Genomic DNA, 18,130 nt, shown 5'->3' with positions numbered 1-18,130 from the left:
TTTCCTTTACAACTTATTCTTTGATTCATGCATGCTATTTTATCTTGTATTTATCTCTTTTGAAAGATACTATTTTATACATGTATTTTTTCAGATTTATGTACATGTTTACTATTTTATTTATTCACATCTTGCTTCTTATACTATCGTTTTGGAATCATTTTCCTTCTTATTTATGCTCATTTCTTTATGGTAGGTCTTTGAGTGACAAACTCCCTCTTTTTGTTTATCTCTAAACACCAATATTTTCCCCTTATTCTTGAAAAAATAGTTTGGCATATATCATTCTGGGTTGAAAAATGTGAGGGTACTATTTTCAACTGTCTACTTTCTATTGTGGTAAGACACCTGCTTTAAGTCTGGTTGTCATGTTTTTTTGTCAGTGATTTCTTCTATATGCCTAATTTTTAAAATGTCCCCTTTCTCTATCCCCTTTATACTATGCAGCTGTAATAAAGTTTCTGGATATGTGTTATTTTTCCTATTTTGAACGTTATACTTCCTTCTAGAAAATTCACAGCCATTATTCATATAAGTATTGTATGCTCTCTGTTCTGTTTTCTTTTCCTTAGAATGAAGTCCAGTATTGTTAGATTTTTAAAATGTCTTTTCATTAGTAATTATTAGTATCATTTATTAGTATATATTGATAAATATTAATATATATAGTGTATGACTGTGTATCTATTGAGTTTTTTCTTATAATTATATATTTAATTTTATAAGTTTAATTTCCCCCAATCTGCTTATTCTTCTTATCTTTTTCTCAATCTCCTGATTGCATTTATTATTATTATTATTATATTTTTTATCCCAATTTTTCTTTTTTTTTTTTTTATTATACTTTAAGTTTTAGGGTACATGTGCACATTGTGCAGGTTAGTTACATATGCATACATGCGCCATGCTGGTGCGCTGCACCCACCAACTCGTCATCTAGCATTAGGTATATCTCCCAATGCTATCCCTCCCCCCTCCCCCCTCCCCACCACAGTCCCCAGAGTGCGATATTCCCCTTCCTGTGTCCATGTGATCTATCGCAAGAGCATTTATTATTTTTTAAACTTTTCAAACATAGTTGTTTTATGTACGATTCTTTAACGCATCAAAAGTCCTTGGGATACTAAATCTGTTGCAGATTGTTTCTCCTCATTCACTCATGTTTTGTTTTTTCCTGTAATTGGTAGTCTTTGATTGTGTTATTATTGCCTGATCATAATCTGTGGTGTCTGAGTCTTATATTTTGAGAGCTTTTCTCTAGATAGGATTTACTTCTATGTCTATAAGAAATCAGTGTATGCTGCTAGAATGGTACTACTTCAGTTTTCCTTCAGTACCTTAGCTCAGCACCAAAGTCTCAGAATCAATTCTCCCTCCTAGCCAGTGGCCCAAGACTCTGATCCTGACAATAGTGTTCTCAGAGCACTTTGAAATTTGCTCTCAGAGAAAACTCACTACACCAGACTGACAGCCATCTTTCTCCTCCAAGCTCAGATTTTTTTTTTTTTTTTTTTGGACAAGAGAAGGCAAGTCCTTGAAATTCTCCCTTAAGTTTTGTAAAAACAAAATTACCATCAAGAGTATGCTTTACACATACCTACCTACTTTGTAAAGAAAGAGCCTTGCAAAATGCCTACTCTGGCATTATTATAAAAGCCAATAAATCACTTTCTAGTTAGGCTATTGGACACAGCACTTTTTTTCCATTAAAAAAAGAAAAAGTAGGAGTTCAGGAGTAAGAAATCGTTCATTCATACAATCACTTATTCCCTAATTTTTATTGAATGATTACAGTGTGTCAGGAAAAGCGCTTTTCTCCAGGGAGGCCAAAGATACATCAGATATATTCCCAACAGGACTTAGAACCCAACATGGAGAGACAAACATGGTCAGAGAAAGGTGTACAGTCACTTGCAATTCTCTTTTGTCCCTGCAAAATATTTACTTAGCAAATGACATATATGTTTAAATGAAATGAAAGACATATCAGGAGTATAATTGTTTTAAGAAATACATTTCATCAAGGACATATGCTGACTGGAATATTTTAACTTTTCAAATGGTGTTATATTTTGTTTTGGATTCATTCCAAGCTAATATTTTGAGAAATAAAACTTATGAATCAAATGTATTATTTTATGATTATAAATATGTTAAAGACATTTGTAAATGCCTTATCTTGATCTGAGCCTTTAAAAAAGGGAAAGAAGAGAATGAGAGGTATAAAATACTTAATTTTTCTAGATTAGTTTCCTGAATGATGGATTGGGGAAAAATAACTGAAAGTTAAAATGATATTGATGAAAGATATAAAGATACTCATAATCATGAAAGAAAATAAATTTTCAATGAGTTAATTATATCTTAAGCATATTTAAACAAATATGATACTGTTTTAAAATGTTAATATCATTCCTAATGTGAATCTGTAGTGCTAAACATTACACATGTAGGTGTGCAATAAATATTTGTTAAATGTGGGAAAGAGGAGAGAAATGGTGTACTTTGCTTTCCTCTGCTCACTGTTTCAGGCTCATCTCTCCTTCCTTACTATATTCAAGCCACAGAACACTGTCTCTTCCTTCAACTTGCCAAGTTCCTTACCTTGGACTTTCACACTTATGTTCCCTTTACCTAGAATCTTCTTATCTTCTCATTTTGTCACAGTTATTAATATTAAATACCTCTCCATCTTAGGTTAGTGCCTAATCCAAAAATGAAAATGTTTCATCTCTTTAATTATTTAAAATTTTATCCACAAAGGATTTTTATCATAGCATTTCATTTAACTCTAAATTCTAATATAACTTTAGATTGCCAAAAAGTCTTGGATTTAATTTTTAGGAAACAGTGTGGTGTGAAGGAAATAATTCTGGATCTGCTGTCAGGTTGACACAAAAATATGTAGCTCAGGAGCTGGCACATAGGGGTATTTAACTCATTTTGGTTTCTTCTCTTTCTTTCCTTTTATTCTTTCTACTTTTTTCTATATTAAAACAAAATATTAGTACAAGGTGAAGTGTAGATTTGTAATAATAAAAACAAGTAGGTGTTTTAGATTTTTGTATGCCACAGATTATAATACTTGGGCTAAAAATTGGTCCAAAAAATTCTGACAATTAGGCGAAATGGAGAAACATTTATTTTGACAACAAACAATATAACTCCATAATTACAAAATTAAATTTTTTTCTGAAGCAAAACTCAAGTAAAAAAAAATTCAAGTGCTTTTTAAAAGACGATTGACTAAATCAACGAACAAATCCAACCAATGTTTCTGAATGCAGAATGCAGGCATATTGTTGAGTTTTAATTCACTGGAGTAATTTTTTCAGGGAGCTTAATGTGTTACAGATATTTTGTTACTGATCATTTAATTTATCAAAGGAATAGAAATCAGACACGGTTCATGAATTGTGATTTGAAATGTCCATTTTGTGATCTGCTTCAAACAGATGCCTGAATTCAAAGACAAGTGCTTTAACAAGCTCTTCCGATACAGACTGTAAAAAACTGGTAGTATTTTTAAATCAAAGGATATATATGGTCAAGTTTTTGACCATTACACAGGACCAGTTTGAGTTTGTTTTGTCCTTTCACAAATTCATACCCTCATCTCAACATGTATCTTGCCTGGGATATTCTCTGCCATTTTATAAAGTTTGTCTTCATTTCTAATTTTGCCTTCAACTATATCTTTTAGAAAATTTTACCAGCTTCAAGGTGTCCAATGAATAGATAAGACAGAATTACAAACCAATACATCTCTTACAACTGGAGACTAATTAATATTGCATGATTATAAGAGGACGCTCATCCACGAATGTTGAGAATAATGTTAAGAGAAGTAGAATGTGGCAAGTTAAAAACAAAAGAGGTGATAAATGCAGATGCACAAATCAAGCTCACTTTAGATTACAGATAACTACTCCTAATGACTCTTTCAACTATTCTTTTCTTTTCTGTAATTTTTCAGTGAAAGCAAAGTCATCATACACTGTTTGCTTCATTGTATGAGAATCAATGTTTGCAAGATAAACTGCCCTAATGGAAGAGGACTCTGAGTTACCTTTTTAGAGCAAAGCCACCTAGGTTACTCTGCTTTCCCCAGAGTGACCCCTCTGTTCTGCAAGTAAGTCAATCAGAAAATGCTCTCCAGGCCATTTTAATATGAAATACAAAAGCTTAGAAGTCCTCTCTAAATAATTGAAGGCAACCATTAGGAATATAGCCAACCAGTCTCTTAATGGAGAGGTCATGAGGGACAATAGGCATAGAATCTCTCTGAAAAGTCCAAGGAACATTTGGTGGTTTATAATTGATTTTTCTGGGCAGATTTCCTTTTTTCAAATAGTAATTATATCAGTGTCATTAATAATGGCTGTTGCAAGGGGCTTTGCTTTACTCTCCAAGGCAAAAATTATATCTGGTCAAAGAAGCCTCATAATTATTTCTAGTTATTTGAAGCAGAATACAGACTTAGGTTTTTTTCCCTTTCATTTGAGAATCTAAGACACTTAAGTCTACCCTTGAGGAATGAGGATAATAATAGTAGAGCCGGGAAATGAAGCAGCTTACTATACATCGCTTACTATGCGGGAATAAACTAAAACAGTTTCGTTGTAATAGTTTAAGTATCAGGGCACTTTTGTAGTAATTATTTTTTCTCTAAATTTTAAAGGTTTGATGCATTTCTTGAGGGTGTTAAGTACCTATCTAAATTAAGAAAGTAAGGCATTTTCTAAAGGAAATTCCTTTTTAAAGAGGTGTACTGATTAACAATTAGAAAAGATGAGCCAAATATCAGAGTTGGGAGAATTGGTTGAAGCAGGGGAATGCCTCAGTGTTTAGCCATGCCTTTATTAAGATATTTATTTGAATATATTAAGTAATACAAATCTATATAAAAAATTATTGGGAAACGGCCTTTCTCAATTTAATTTTCCTATTTCAAAACTCAACCCTATATCCGACCATTATTTTTTAAAAAGGCCAGGCACTATGGCTCATGCCTGTGATTCCAGCACTTTGAGAGGCCAAGGTGGGAAGGTTGTTTGAGCCCAGAAGTTCTGGACCAGCCTGAGCAACACAGTGAGGCCCCCCTGTCTCTACATAAAACTAAAAACTTAGCTGTGTGTGGTGGCATGTGCCTGTAGTTCCAGCTACTCAGGAAGCTGAGGTGGAAGAATCACTTGAGCTGGAGGTTGCAGTGAGCCGATATTGTGCCACAGCACTCCAGCCTGGGCAACAGTGCAAGACCCTGTCTCTTTAAAGAAAAAAAAAAAGCTGAGACAGGAGAGTTTCTTGAGGCCAGGAATCTGAGACCAGCTCCTGAAACAAAGCAAGATTCTCTCTGTACAAAAAACAAACAAACAAACAAACAAACAAACTTAGCCATGAGTAGTGGCACACACCTGTAGTCTTAGCCACCCTGGGAGGCTGAAGCAGGAGGATTGCTTGAGCCCAGGAGTTTGAGGCTACAGTGAGCCATGAGTGTGCCCCTACACTTCATCCTGGGTCACAGAGCCAAACCCTGACTTAAGAAAAAAAAAAGGAAAAGTTGTGCTAGGATGCATATTCAAGATTTAAATCTCTCTTTCACTCTCTCTCTCACACACAAATTCATGCTCCTTTTGTGGCTAATTGTTCCATACTATGAGTTGATCTATTTATCTTGCCATGGCTCCTTATACAGCTATGTGGCACATCATTTATTTGTTTTTGATACTATAACTAATATTGACTCAGGAAAAGTTTAAATATTTTATTTGTTAATTACCTAAGAAGGCTCTCTGTTGGTTTATATAATCAAGTTTAATAATCTCTTTTACAAATTGAATTTTTCAGTACTTACACAATATTAACTACTTTCCCATGTATCTTTAGTTTCTATGAATAATTATATAGGGAGAGAAGACTTCCATCGTTTATAAAGGTCGTTTCACCCTTGTGTAAAACAGGAAGTTTGCTCTCATAGAATCTGGCCTACTTTACCTATCAAAAATTATTAAGGTGTTACAAGTATCAAAACAACATAAATTCTTAGAGCTGAATATGAAGCCAAAGGGATAAGTTGTTCTGTTTATCTTTTATAATGGGGGTGTATACCCCCGTAAGGTTGCTTACTTGAGAAATTAGTTAGGTTTTTTATTTTATTTTAGAGACAGAAAAATCCTACATTGGCTATTTAAATGATATAACCCAATTATTTGGAAATAAAAAAGATCTGTTGTGTGTATAAAGTTAACATTAATATGGTGAATTTTGGACAGCACAGTCCAGTCTTGCAGGGAAATTCTAAAAAAGGAAATTGTCATATCAATGAACTGTCTAGAGCATTGTTTAAAATCCATGGGCATTTCAAAATAGGTATATCTCATTTCTTCCCAGATAAATTTCTGTTGAAGTCAAACTAAAGCACCACAGATGCTGCCAAGCCACTTGATACAGTGGTCAGCCTTCACGATTGACCTCAATAGTTTCCACCTTCTGGTATTCACACCATTACACAGTCTCCTCTCATACTATCCTAGGGTTGGCCTGTGAGACCCATAGAAGCCTTGGTCACACAGCTAATTAGTGTCAAAGCCTGAATTCTAACGTAGGTCTGTCAAAATCCATGATGACTAGAAATTTACTTACTTTGAATCTCCAGTAGCTGAAAAGGAGCATAAAAATAAGTGGATATTGAAGCAAAGAGAAGTTTAAGGGCTTCTCCAAGGTCTACAACTAGTTAGAGACAGAGCTGATAATAGAACTAGGCAGTTCAATTTGATTTAAACCAGTTTATGATTTTAAATTATAGTACATTTTTGTTCCTACTTAACAGATACCTTATTTCAAAAATATCAATGTGAATCCATTAAAGAGCCACCAATTATTAAATGAGAAAAAGAAGAAAAAGAAATTGCAATGGTCTATCCACTTTTACTGTTCCATCAATATTAAACTATATTTTTATTAGTTTCTTATTAAATTGAAAGTTGGCTAAAATCTAATTGATAATGATGAAGTAGGTCAGTGTTTCTCAATTGGTTAGCAGCTAATTAGCTTGTCTTAATATAAGTCAACATCAATGAAATGCACTCAGTAAATATTAGTATTATTTTTGTCTTTTCATAATCCATTTGAAGTATTAAGATTTTGTTCTATACATTCAAGACCAAAAATTAGTGTCAAGGATTAGAAATGTGCAAACATTTTATTGTCCAACTCAGTTTTTATTCTATTTCTGATTTATTCAACAAAATCAGACCCTGGCCCTACAATAAACATGGGTTTCCTTTCTCCAAGAGGGCACACTTCCTAATGCTGGATCTACTACAAATCTTAGACGTTAGACTTCCCCTCTGGTAGTAAAAATCTGCAAATCAAGTCAAATTAGCAGGAGAACAGAGCTGCTCAGATGTTTCTTAAGGAAAATTCCTGTTAAAAGATTGCATTTTCTTTATAATATAATATTTTGAAAGCTATAGAGCCTAATAAGAATTGTGCTTTAAAATGCACTGTTTAGACACACACACACACACACACACACACATATACATACACTTATTACAGAAGCATTTCTTGGAGGAGAATATCTCTATAAGGAAACCCGACTAAATTTCTGATAGCTACTAAGGTAAGTTGCTACTCTGCCTTACCCTCTGTAGGGTATATGTTTCCTCTACTATGGTTCCTGAAGATAAATGGAGTCAAACAATGCAACTCAGTAAAAAGCTACCTTACCATTTTTAGGAAATTTCTTAATATAAACTTCACAATTTTTCATAGGTTCAAAATCCTTGGAAGAAATAAATGCATCTTTGTTCAATATATAGATTTTCTTCTTAAGATTTTCAGATTGAAGGGAGTAGCAGTAGAGTATCAGAAGTATCAGAAGCAAAAAAGTAAATGTATGATTTGGTAAGTATGTTTGTACTTGTAGCCCCAAATAATGATTGTTTAAGGAATAGACGCAAATATGGTAGCATTTTTAATTGCATCTGAAATGAACAAATCTTGCATTTGTCTCCAGGGAATATGACTCAGTCAACTCTTTGGTAAGGCCAGTTATCAAGGAAAAACTTGCTAAGGGTTAGATAACATAATCTAGTTGCAGCTCTTATCTTGAAATTTATATTTCAAAACTAGTAAGATTTATCTTTAGGTATTTAGGTATTTAGTCCTTCATCATTTGGGGATAGTAAATTAGGTGCCTGCCTTGTACTTTTGGCTTGTGAAAGAAAATATAATCTCAGGACCCCAAACTCACCGTGCCAAAGGGAAAGTAAAGCTTGGGAACTGAGCCATGCAAAAACTGCTTTCCTTTAGTTCCCAGACAGAGAACTGTAATTTCACAACCTTGTATCATAGCCTCATTTCCATTGCACTCTCTTTTCAAAGGCTTAGTTTATCTTATGTAAAATGTAGATTTACTAACCAAGGCAATGTGTAATTGACTTTTTCCTTTACTCCCTGTTTTCACATATAAAGTGTAGATTCATTGGGGCTAATCAGAGCCTCACACGAATGTAACGATCTGCCTCACTTCCTACCCTCCTTCCCCTTTTCTCCCTCCTGCTTGCTCTTTCCCCTGTAAATACTTAAGTTCCCAAAACCCCCTTTGGAAAAAACTCAGGTCACAGATGCTCCAATGGCTGTATTTTTTTCCTCAGGCGCATCCTCAACCTTGGCAAAATAAACCTCTATCAGTTGAGACCTGCTTCAGTCACTTTTTGGTTTACAGGCTTTCAAAAGTAGCAACATTATATTTACATTTTTCTTTGCTGGAAGAGTAGTTTTTTGAAGGCTGACTGCACTTTGAATTCATGGCAATGCTACATTTTTTAAAAGTGGTGTCTGTGAGTTTTGTTTCTTTGATTTTCACCAAACTAGAACAGAAATTTAGAGGAATTTTGAATTTATGTCCTTGTTACTCCCCAGAAGGCATTTTCTTAAAAAAAAAAAAAGAAAAATACTAATAATCCCAAGCTACACTGATTCTTGGTGGGTATTAGCCCAAATGCTTAAAAGGGACATTGTGATCTCTGATAATTTACCATTGCAGATAACATAACCTCTGGACTCCCCAAGTATATCCCACATTGTATTATTTTCTTTCCTCCAAACAGTACAGTTTCTTTAAGAGAAAGTGGACATTTTTTAGAAGTAAATAATCATTTAAAAATAGCTTTATATTTTTTCTCTTTTCTTACAAATGCAAAACTTGATATTATACGTAGATTTCCAGATTGCTGAGGAAATTGAATTACTGTTTCATCCTTATCTTTTTATGTACTTCTCTGTCATTTTTAATTTATATATACTTATATATAATATTTTCACTGAAAACATCAAATGTCTTATTCATTCCTTAGTCTTATTTGATTTTTTCTATCACCTTGTATAGCAAAGCATAACAAAATGAAAATAAGCTTCTGCAGTCATGGAAGTTCAGAATTGGAAAACAACTTAGATTATTTATTCCAACCTCATCGAAAAAGAGATAAAGACATGGAATTCAGGAAAAGTGGTGAGGAAGCAAATTCAGAAATGTATGACTAGGAATATGGAAGCAACTGAATATGAGGTTAGAATGTGAAACTGAATTTAAAGGTGTAACTTGGACCTGACTGAAATATGGCAATTTAGCAGAAGTGGGATTAATTATGTAGCCTTACCTAGTTGTACACAAGATCAGGCTGGGACTGAAATTCTACAATATGACTCCATACCACCAAAAGAATTCCAGCCCTCTGAGCAGTAGGAAAGAGAGTTTTGTTTTCTTGTAACCAGAACATAAACTTTTGATAGTCATAACCTTTATTTCAGTCTATAAATTTAGATATTGATGGGGTTCAAAACATTCTATCCCCAAATATGGCACCATGGAATTTGAGCAAACGGCAAAAGTAGAAAGATCACCCTTTGACTTTCTCCTGCCCTCCTCCTCTGAAATCAGGTCAAGAGCCCCTCATTTGAGAGGTGCTGTCCCTATGCCCAGAGGACAGAACATCCTTATCTATAAAGACACAAATATATAAAAAATAATCTGAACAGTAGGTCTCGTTAAGCGACTCCCCCTGAGTTTATTACCACTGGATCATATCCCTTTGCTTAATCACACTTCCGTGCAACTGTCCACTTTTGTTCAAATCTAAGCATAAAAATACATAGGTTTCTCTATTTCTTTGGGTCTTTATATCTGAAGGCTCCTGGCCTATGTAAAACTCACATTAAGTAAATTTGTAGGCTTGTCTCTTCTTAATTCGTTTTTATAAGGGCCTCAGTCATGAGCCTAGAGATAGAAAAGAAAGATGTTTCTTTTCCCCTATAGCATATTCAAAAGTTTAAATGAAGTTTATTCAGAGTCCTTAGTTTTACCAACTATTTTTTTCTTTCTTGGATGTACAAATCTTTAATACACTAAATGCAGCTTCTATAATTTTAAACAAATCCATTCTTCAAACCAAACCAAAGATAGAATAACTTTTATAAAACAGGAGACACTTTAGAGGTATAGTTAGCAGATATTTGTAATTTTTATATGTTTGCAGACTCTGCAATGTTGCTGTCAATATATTTTTAGTTTCTTCCTATTTGATAAGGGTATACCATACAGATGCTGCTGTGGATGCAGTATTGGCCCCCCAGTCAGAGTCCTGCTACCATGAGAATCTCTGCTCTAGGCACTATGGTCCTCCCTGGGCTTACTAAGCCAGACAGGCTTCCACAGAGAATGTGATGTTTATTGAACAACATGGAAATTGGATATAAAACCTTTATGAGTGTTTGTATCAGTAAATTCCCTTGCTGTCCATTTTCTTTCAGGTAATGCTGTTTTAATTAGTACCAAATGCTCACATCTAATTTCTCTGTGGTGGACACTGCAACAAATAATTATGAAAAAAAAAAAACTTGCTGATTCCACTATAAACACTGAATTGTATCCAAAATTGACTTGTCCCTTTACTGCATTTTGCTTCAGATTAATACTTGTAGTTCTGATGTCATGTAACACCTACAGATCAAAAACATCTACAAATCATGTAAAATCTACAGAGATGCTAGCCAGTTATAGAGACATAGCATGTAAGTTCACGTCTATGTTGAGAGCACTGTGATTCTTTTCCCCTTTATCAACACTCGATTAAATGAGGTGAAGGAAAAGTAGGGCTTCTAGAGACTGACAACTCAGAGGAATGCTGGAATCACATAGGAGTTTGCTAGGAACCCAAAATCTCATGTTACCACCACTAACACTACTCATTTGCCCAATCAAATATATTACAATCTGCATTTCAGCAAGATCCCCATGTGATCCATATACACTTTCCTCAATCACACTTTTCTTAGTTCCTTGTGTAATAACCACATTTAACTTTGTATGATAGTTTACATTAAGGTTTACAAATGTATGAATTAGATGGTCACGGGGAAAGGGACAGGCAGAGAACAAAGATGTGTTTCTGTACCTAAATAACGGATGGAGGTAAGAGTAGCTTTCCTGGAAGTAAAGACAAAATTCTCTTCCTCCCTTGGGCAAACACTTAAGTAAAGGAAATACAACAAAAGAAAATGAGAAATGTATATTGAGCAGCATATAAGAAGGAAAGATTGTTTTTCTTTCTCATGTTGATTATTGCTATAATAATTGCTTCATGTATTTTTAAACAAAGATGCATGTTACTGATTATCTATCTTTAGAAAAATGAGGGATAATTATTAGGTTGTTATCTGTGGAAAAACTATATTGAGAAAGTAGAATAACAGGATTACGGAGGAAGAAAAAAGACTTATTGTGCAAAGTGTGATATTGAGGAGTATGCGACTTTCAGAAAAGACACCAAGACTTCAACCTTCTTTTAAAAGAGGCTACTTTAAATCATCCCTGATTTATAAAAATATTTCCCATAATGAAAAGCTTTCCACAAATCTCCTTACATTTTTTAAATAATACACTGTCCTCAGTGTCACAAAATTATTTATTTTTAATTAAAAAGCAAAGATAGTTTTTCTATAACCTGTGAACTAGGTGAAACACTGGCAGGTTATATTAATTCATCATTTCATATAAATAATTATTGAACATCTGGATATAAGAAATGCTACCTTTTTCATGATGAGTTTTCTTAAAATCTAAAAACTGCTGACTGTGATAAAAATTAACAAGACCACTTTGAGAAAAAGACTTTAACAGTCACAGTGTCTTAAAAAACTGGATGTGAGAATAATGAACTGTTATGAGGGGATTCATGTTTGCAAAATGAGCTACCAGTTGATAATTAGGGGAGCTGTACAATACCCTGGTGAGATAGGTATGTTTTATTCCTGCCATTTTGCAGATGCAAAATTGACATGAGAGAGTAATGAAGTGTTTGGCCTCAGGGAACCTAGAAAATCAGCATCAGCAGAAAGCACTGACTTTCTGAGACATCTGCTGTGATGTAAGGTATGATGGCCAGTTTTAACACCCACTTACTGGCTGTGTGATTTTGGTAAAGATACTTAACCTTTTTGTGCCTTAGTTTCTTAATCTGTAAAATGGGAAGAATAATAACATTTTCCTCAAACATATGTTGTTAGGAGTAAATTAGCTAGTCCTTGCAAAACACTTAAAAGATTACCTGGCATATAATTGGTCAACAATCGGTATCTATTAATTACCATCTATGTGCCTTTCTGAGCACTAAGGATAAGAAAGTGAACAAAGTAAATCCTTGCCCTCAAGAGCTTACATTCTTGTCCTTAACAGAATGTTCTCTCAGTTGATGGACATATGTGTATAGGTCTTTCTTATGAACATGTAGAAACAGAAAGTCTTGCTGGCTTTCTTTGTTTCTTTTCTGCCTTTAAAAGAATTGTTAGAGGTAATTTTACAGTGGCTGCATGATTTCTTAATTTCCTGGGAATGAGTTCTGAACAAAGAGAGAATTTTACTAATTCAGCTAGAATGTTATTGAAAGGAAATAGCTGTGTTAGGCAAGGATTGAGGGTTGAAATCAATTCTTTTCTTCAGGGACTCATAAACAACTGGGGGAAGTCCAGATCCACAAATAAATAACTCTGATTAAGACTAATTTTGGTAAATATAACTGTTAGAGTCTGAATGTTTATGTCCTTCCAAAATTCATATGTTGAAATCACCTCCAAGGCCATGGTATTAGGAGGTGAGGTCTTTGGGAAGTGATTAGGTGATTAGGTGATCGGGGGTGGAGCCCTCATGAATGGGATTATTGCCCTTATAAAAGAGACCCCAGAGAACTCCCATACCCTTCTGCCATGTGAGGACACAGTGAGAAAACCACTGTCTATGAACCTGAAAAGGACCTCACCCAATGCCAAAGCTTCTGGAGCCTCGGCCTTGAACTTCCTGCTTTCCAAAACTATGGGAAATAAATGTCTATTGTTTATAAGCCACATAGTTCATTAGTTTTTATCACAGTAGCCCAAACAGACTAAGAGAATAATGAAATAACAAAGAAGCAAGAGAAGGAAGTGTGCCTTGCTTGGGCAGAGAAAAAAAGGAGAGGAAAGAGGGAAAAGTAGGGAGGAGAAGAGAAAAGAGGGCACAGGAAGAAAAATTAAGAATGTGAACACAAAGGGTAAGGACAGAAGGGAACAGAGATAAGAGAAGGGTGCTATGGTTGGAATGTCTTCCCAAAGTGCTAGGATTACAGGCATGAGCCACCGTGCCCGGCCTCGTTTTGAAATTTAATTGTCATTGTAACAGTATTAATAGGTGGAACCCTTAAGAGATCATTAGGCCATGAAGGCTACACCCTCTTGGGTGGGATTGGTGCTTTATGAAAAGGCAAGTATGGCCCTCTCCTTCCCCTCTCTTTGCTTTTCTCCTCTTCTGTTGGATGAGGAATAGCATTTCTCTTCTGTGGAGGATATGGCATTCAAGGAGCCATGTTAGAAATGAGGAGGGGGCCCTCACCAGACACCAAACCTACTGGCACCTTGATCTTCCCAGCCTCTAGAACTGTGAGAAATAAATTTATGTTTCTTATAAATTACCCAGTCTCAGATATTATGTTATAGCATCACAAAACAAACAAAGACAAAGGGTATACTTGCTCTTCGATATGAATAGAAGCGGGTTTGGACTGTTTTGAAGGGGAGGACTGAGAAGTTGGGAGCAGATGATGTCTTAGTTCCCTCATTATAAGAATGGGCTCTACTGGAGAGCCTACTGGAGAAAAGCAGTATTAGGAAGTGAACAAAAAAATAAAAAAAATAAAAAGTTTTGTAACTTTTCTTGACTTCCCATATTATTTTAAAGTGCCTTTCATAGTCAAGCTGTATTCACTTGAGTTAAAGGAAAATGAAAGACTGAGTATGAAAAAGAAAAGTGACTAAAAATTACGAAATGTAATTAACTGAATAAGGAATATCTAACTAATTATAACCCATAAAGCAATATGTTTTCTTTCTCACATATCACTCTTAATACACATACACACACACACACAAACACACTCAGACACGTCACACACACAGAGAAAGAGAATAATGCTAGGGTCTTAATTTTTACATATAATTATGATGTTAAGAATACTGCTCTCTATGGTGAGGTATTTTAAAAAGGTGTGTGTGTGTGTGTGTTTAATTTCAGTAGATTTCAATGAAAAACCATAGTTATCAGAGGGATAGGATAACATTAAGATAATTTATCTATATAACAGTACATACACAAACATTAGCATTTGACAATAGTTAGAACTGTAAAAGATTACCTAGATCTAGATCTTTCTAGGTCCTTATTTTACAAATGAGAAAATAGAACTAAAAAAGTTAAGATCTGAGCCAAACTCAAATATTTGAATACTCAGACCAGTGCTTTTTTTCTAATACATCACACTCTCTGAGTAACAGTGTTGATAACAGTGTTATCAGTGATAACAATAGTATGTTGTTTAACCTTAGGTATTTGTAGACACTTCACATTCCAAGCAGGTTAACTTCTTTCCTGATTTACAGAAAAATGCATTTGAAATAATAACTTAAAACAGCATTAATTCCTCAAAGACTTGTGTAAATATGGATATTTTGTGGATCAATTATGTGTATAGCAATACAAAATAACTGATTGAAATGAAATGCAATTTTTTAATAACATGGCACCAATATTAAAGACTGAAGAGTACATAAATAGTACAATGAACCAAGCATTAATTCTCCAATAGTTCTTCAAGAATTTAGCTACCTTTGTTAATAGTGCTCCAGCAAATCAACTTGGATCACTTTTACCTGTTCCTGTTTTCATTTGCCAGCTTCTATGTGTTTTGTGTTTAAGAGCTTGTACCTGTAGCCTTCTTTAGAACCTAAACTTGGGCTACTGGAGCCACTGCAGAGAACCAGAAGTGCCTATATATCTTTTTTGCACACCATATATGTACTTACACCAAAGGCTGTAGCCAATAACTGACTAAAGCCAGAGTAGAGAAGCCCAGATTCTTTGTTTTTGTAAGATGAACTCCAAGATATAATTTAGAATCCAGAGCTTCCGTCATTGTCGCTGAGTTTGATTGACACCTTCCTTCACAGTATTGCTGGCCCCATTCTTTTGTCAGTTCCCCTGGGAGTTTGCTTAATCATTTGCATACAAATACTTGTCTCCGGATCTGCTTTCGGGAAGACAACTACTAAAGACACAGACTAAAGCTGTTTAGGATCCATCCATTCATCCATATTTATCTATACTAGCTACCTCCCTCTGTTTTCCCTGCCTCTGTCCAAATACCTCATTCCCCCACTCTCCCAAATAGGCAAAACTTGAAACACACTAGTGTGCATCTTATTCTATTCTATATTCCTCTATACCTACATCATAATATACAAATATAAACATCTGAGAGAATATTTATGTCCCAAAAATGAAATATGTTTATATATATATATTTCTTTTTATCTTGCTTTTCTTACTGAACAATATTTAGATTACTAATAAAGAAAGAAATTAGCACTTTAAACTGAATTCTATTGTAATTTTCCATAGTTATAAGTTATAAATCTTTGCTTGGAATGAGAAACCATGTCATAGATACAGATATGTAAAATGTAGTTAGAATCTGAAGTCAAAGTAGGTAAAAATTTCAATGCTATCATTTTATGTTCTCTCTGAAAGATTTTAGCATTCTAACATTTTTGATTGGTTGCTTATATATTGTCTATGTGTAAAAGAATAATTGTTTTATTTAGTTTGTACATAATTCCCATGCTATCATTTTCTGATTCTATGTTGTATTATTTGCTAAATATTTCCTTAATGCTTGCTTAAGTGATTTTTATACTAACTTAGAGTTATTCATCTTTAGGTCTATTTATACCTAATTTTTACAACCTGTCAAAAATGTTAATATCTTTATTTCCATTTCGTAAATATGAAATCTGAGGCATAGGGGGATTAATTGACTTTTTCCTGGCCATAAGCATAATGAGAGGCAGAGTCAGAACATGAATTAGAAATCCTTGACTTCCAACTCCATGGTTAATCCATTAGTAGTGGGTTATTGCTATTTTCTTACAAAATAAACTCCTTCATAACATTACCTATTCCATCACTAAAATAAAACCTATGTAATAAAGCCAAATGTTGTACATATAAGAATGAACATAAATATTATGTTAATTACTATCTTTTAGAATCATATTGATTTATAAAATTTTGATTGGATGAATGTGGTTCTCTTTCTATTACATCTGTATGATTTATCCTAACTTAGAAATATTGCAAGTCATTTTCATCCTCAAACATATCAGGTATAAATGACTATAAAATTAGACAGTGATTTTTCTATGTGTAAAATATGACCCTTATAAAACACAGAGAAATATTTTGATTCTGAAAAGTTGCTTGTATATATATGCACATTGCTTGTTAAATAGTCAGAAATTTTGAGTGTATGAAAATATATTTAAACCAGTCAACAGAAAACATATGTTTTCTTGTGATAGTGTGCTATAGGCTGTAACATTTGAAAGGCTAGCCCAGCAGATTTCTGAGCACATATTGGACAGGATAATTTGCAGAATCTGTATTCCAATTTAAACTCAGTAAATTTGTCCTTTCTTAGGCTATGGATTTATCTATGTCACTTAAAGATAATGACAGTTTTTATTGACTACATAATGCTGAAATTATTAGAGCAACAAAAAATGGATACAGCTATGCTACTAAGTTACCTCTCCCATTATCAAACCTAGATTAACTCTGAAGCAGTAGAATAGAGGAAGGTATGTGTTATGGTTAATGTCCCTGCCAAGCTTATGTTTTAATTTGATTGCCATTATAACAGAATCAAGAGATGGAACCTTTAAGAGGTGATTAGGCCATGAAGGCTATGGCTTCATTTGCGGGATTGGTGTCACCATGGGAGTGGGTTTCATATTGCAGAAGTAAGCTCCTAATAAAAGGATGAGTTTGGCTTCCTTTTGCTTCTCTCTCACCCTGGCCTTGCCCTCCCACAGTGAGATCAATAACCAAGAAGTTCCTTTCCAGATGCTGGGTCCTCGATCTCAGACTTCTTTGTCTCCAGAACCATAAGCCAATAAATTTCTGCTTATTATAAATTACTCCATCTGTGGTATTCCGTTACAGCAGCACAAAATAAACTAAGAAAGTAGAGTTCTATTTCTCCTCTTGCCCTCTATTTCTTCAGAGGAAGACTAAATTCCTTTATGATTTCCTTTGCTTCTAGTAAGGGACAGAAATGCAAGATGTTCCTTCTCATTGTAATATACCACTGGATATTACATATAATTTTTACATTAAAATTTTTATTTAACATTCCCTTTGCATACTTCTAGAAGTAGTATTAAAACAATAAGACACTTCAGAATTGACTATGTGGTCTGCTGTAATATTGATGCCAAGAATATCATAATGGTGAGGAATGAGAGAAAAATGCATAAAGAACATAAATATAATAAAGGGAATAAAGTATATAACGGGGAAATATACTAATGTATGACAAAAATGGAAATAAGGGTTCCATTATTAGAAATAAGGATTTGTCAACTGAATTTATCTTGCTAGCTTATAAAATAAAATAGCTAACCTAAATGTAAAGAAGGTGTTTCATTTATATGCTATTTCCATTTATCCCTTAAATAATACTTTCCAAATTATAGCCGACTG

General features: G+C 34.0%; 1 protein-coding gene and 1 long non-coding RNA gene across 9 annotated transcripts in view; one reads left to right on the top strand and one right to left on the bottom strand.

Annotated features, from left to right (window-relative positions):
* The window catches only part of LOC107970698 (uncharacterized), a 31,621-nt gene extending 20,685 nt beyond the window's left edge, over positions 1–10,936 (top strand). The window contains exons 3-6 of one of the 2 annotated variants that reach the window (XR_001713466.3): positions 3,977–4,132; positions 7,777–7,908; positions 9,395–9,517; positions 10,816–10,936. This is a non-coding gene — a long non-coding RNA (uncharacterized LOC107970698). Of the gene's footprint in view, positions 1–3,976; positions 4,133–7,776; positions 7,909–9,394; positions 10,027–10,815 lie in introns of those variants that run through there. The other variant, XR_001713464.3, reaches the window with a different exon arrangement.
* EPHA6 (EPH receptor A6) overlaps positions 1–18,130 on the bottom strand; it is a 943,752-nt gene that overhangs the window by 330,123 nt on the left and 595,499 nt on the right. The window lies entirely within an intron of this gene.

This window comes from Pan troglodytes, chromosome 2 (genome assembly GCF_028858775.2).
Source record: "Pan troglodytes isolate AG18354 chromosome 2, NHGRI_mPanTro3-v2.0_pri, whole genome shotgun sequence".
Classification (NCBI taxonomy): Eukaryota; Metazoa; Chordata; class Mammalia; order Primates; family Hominidae; genus Pan; species Pan troglodytes.
The sequence above is the reverse complement of the archived record's forward strand: the minus strand, read 5'-3'. Positions and strand labels throughout refer to the sequence as shown.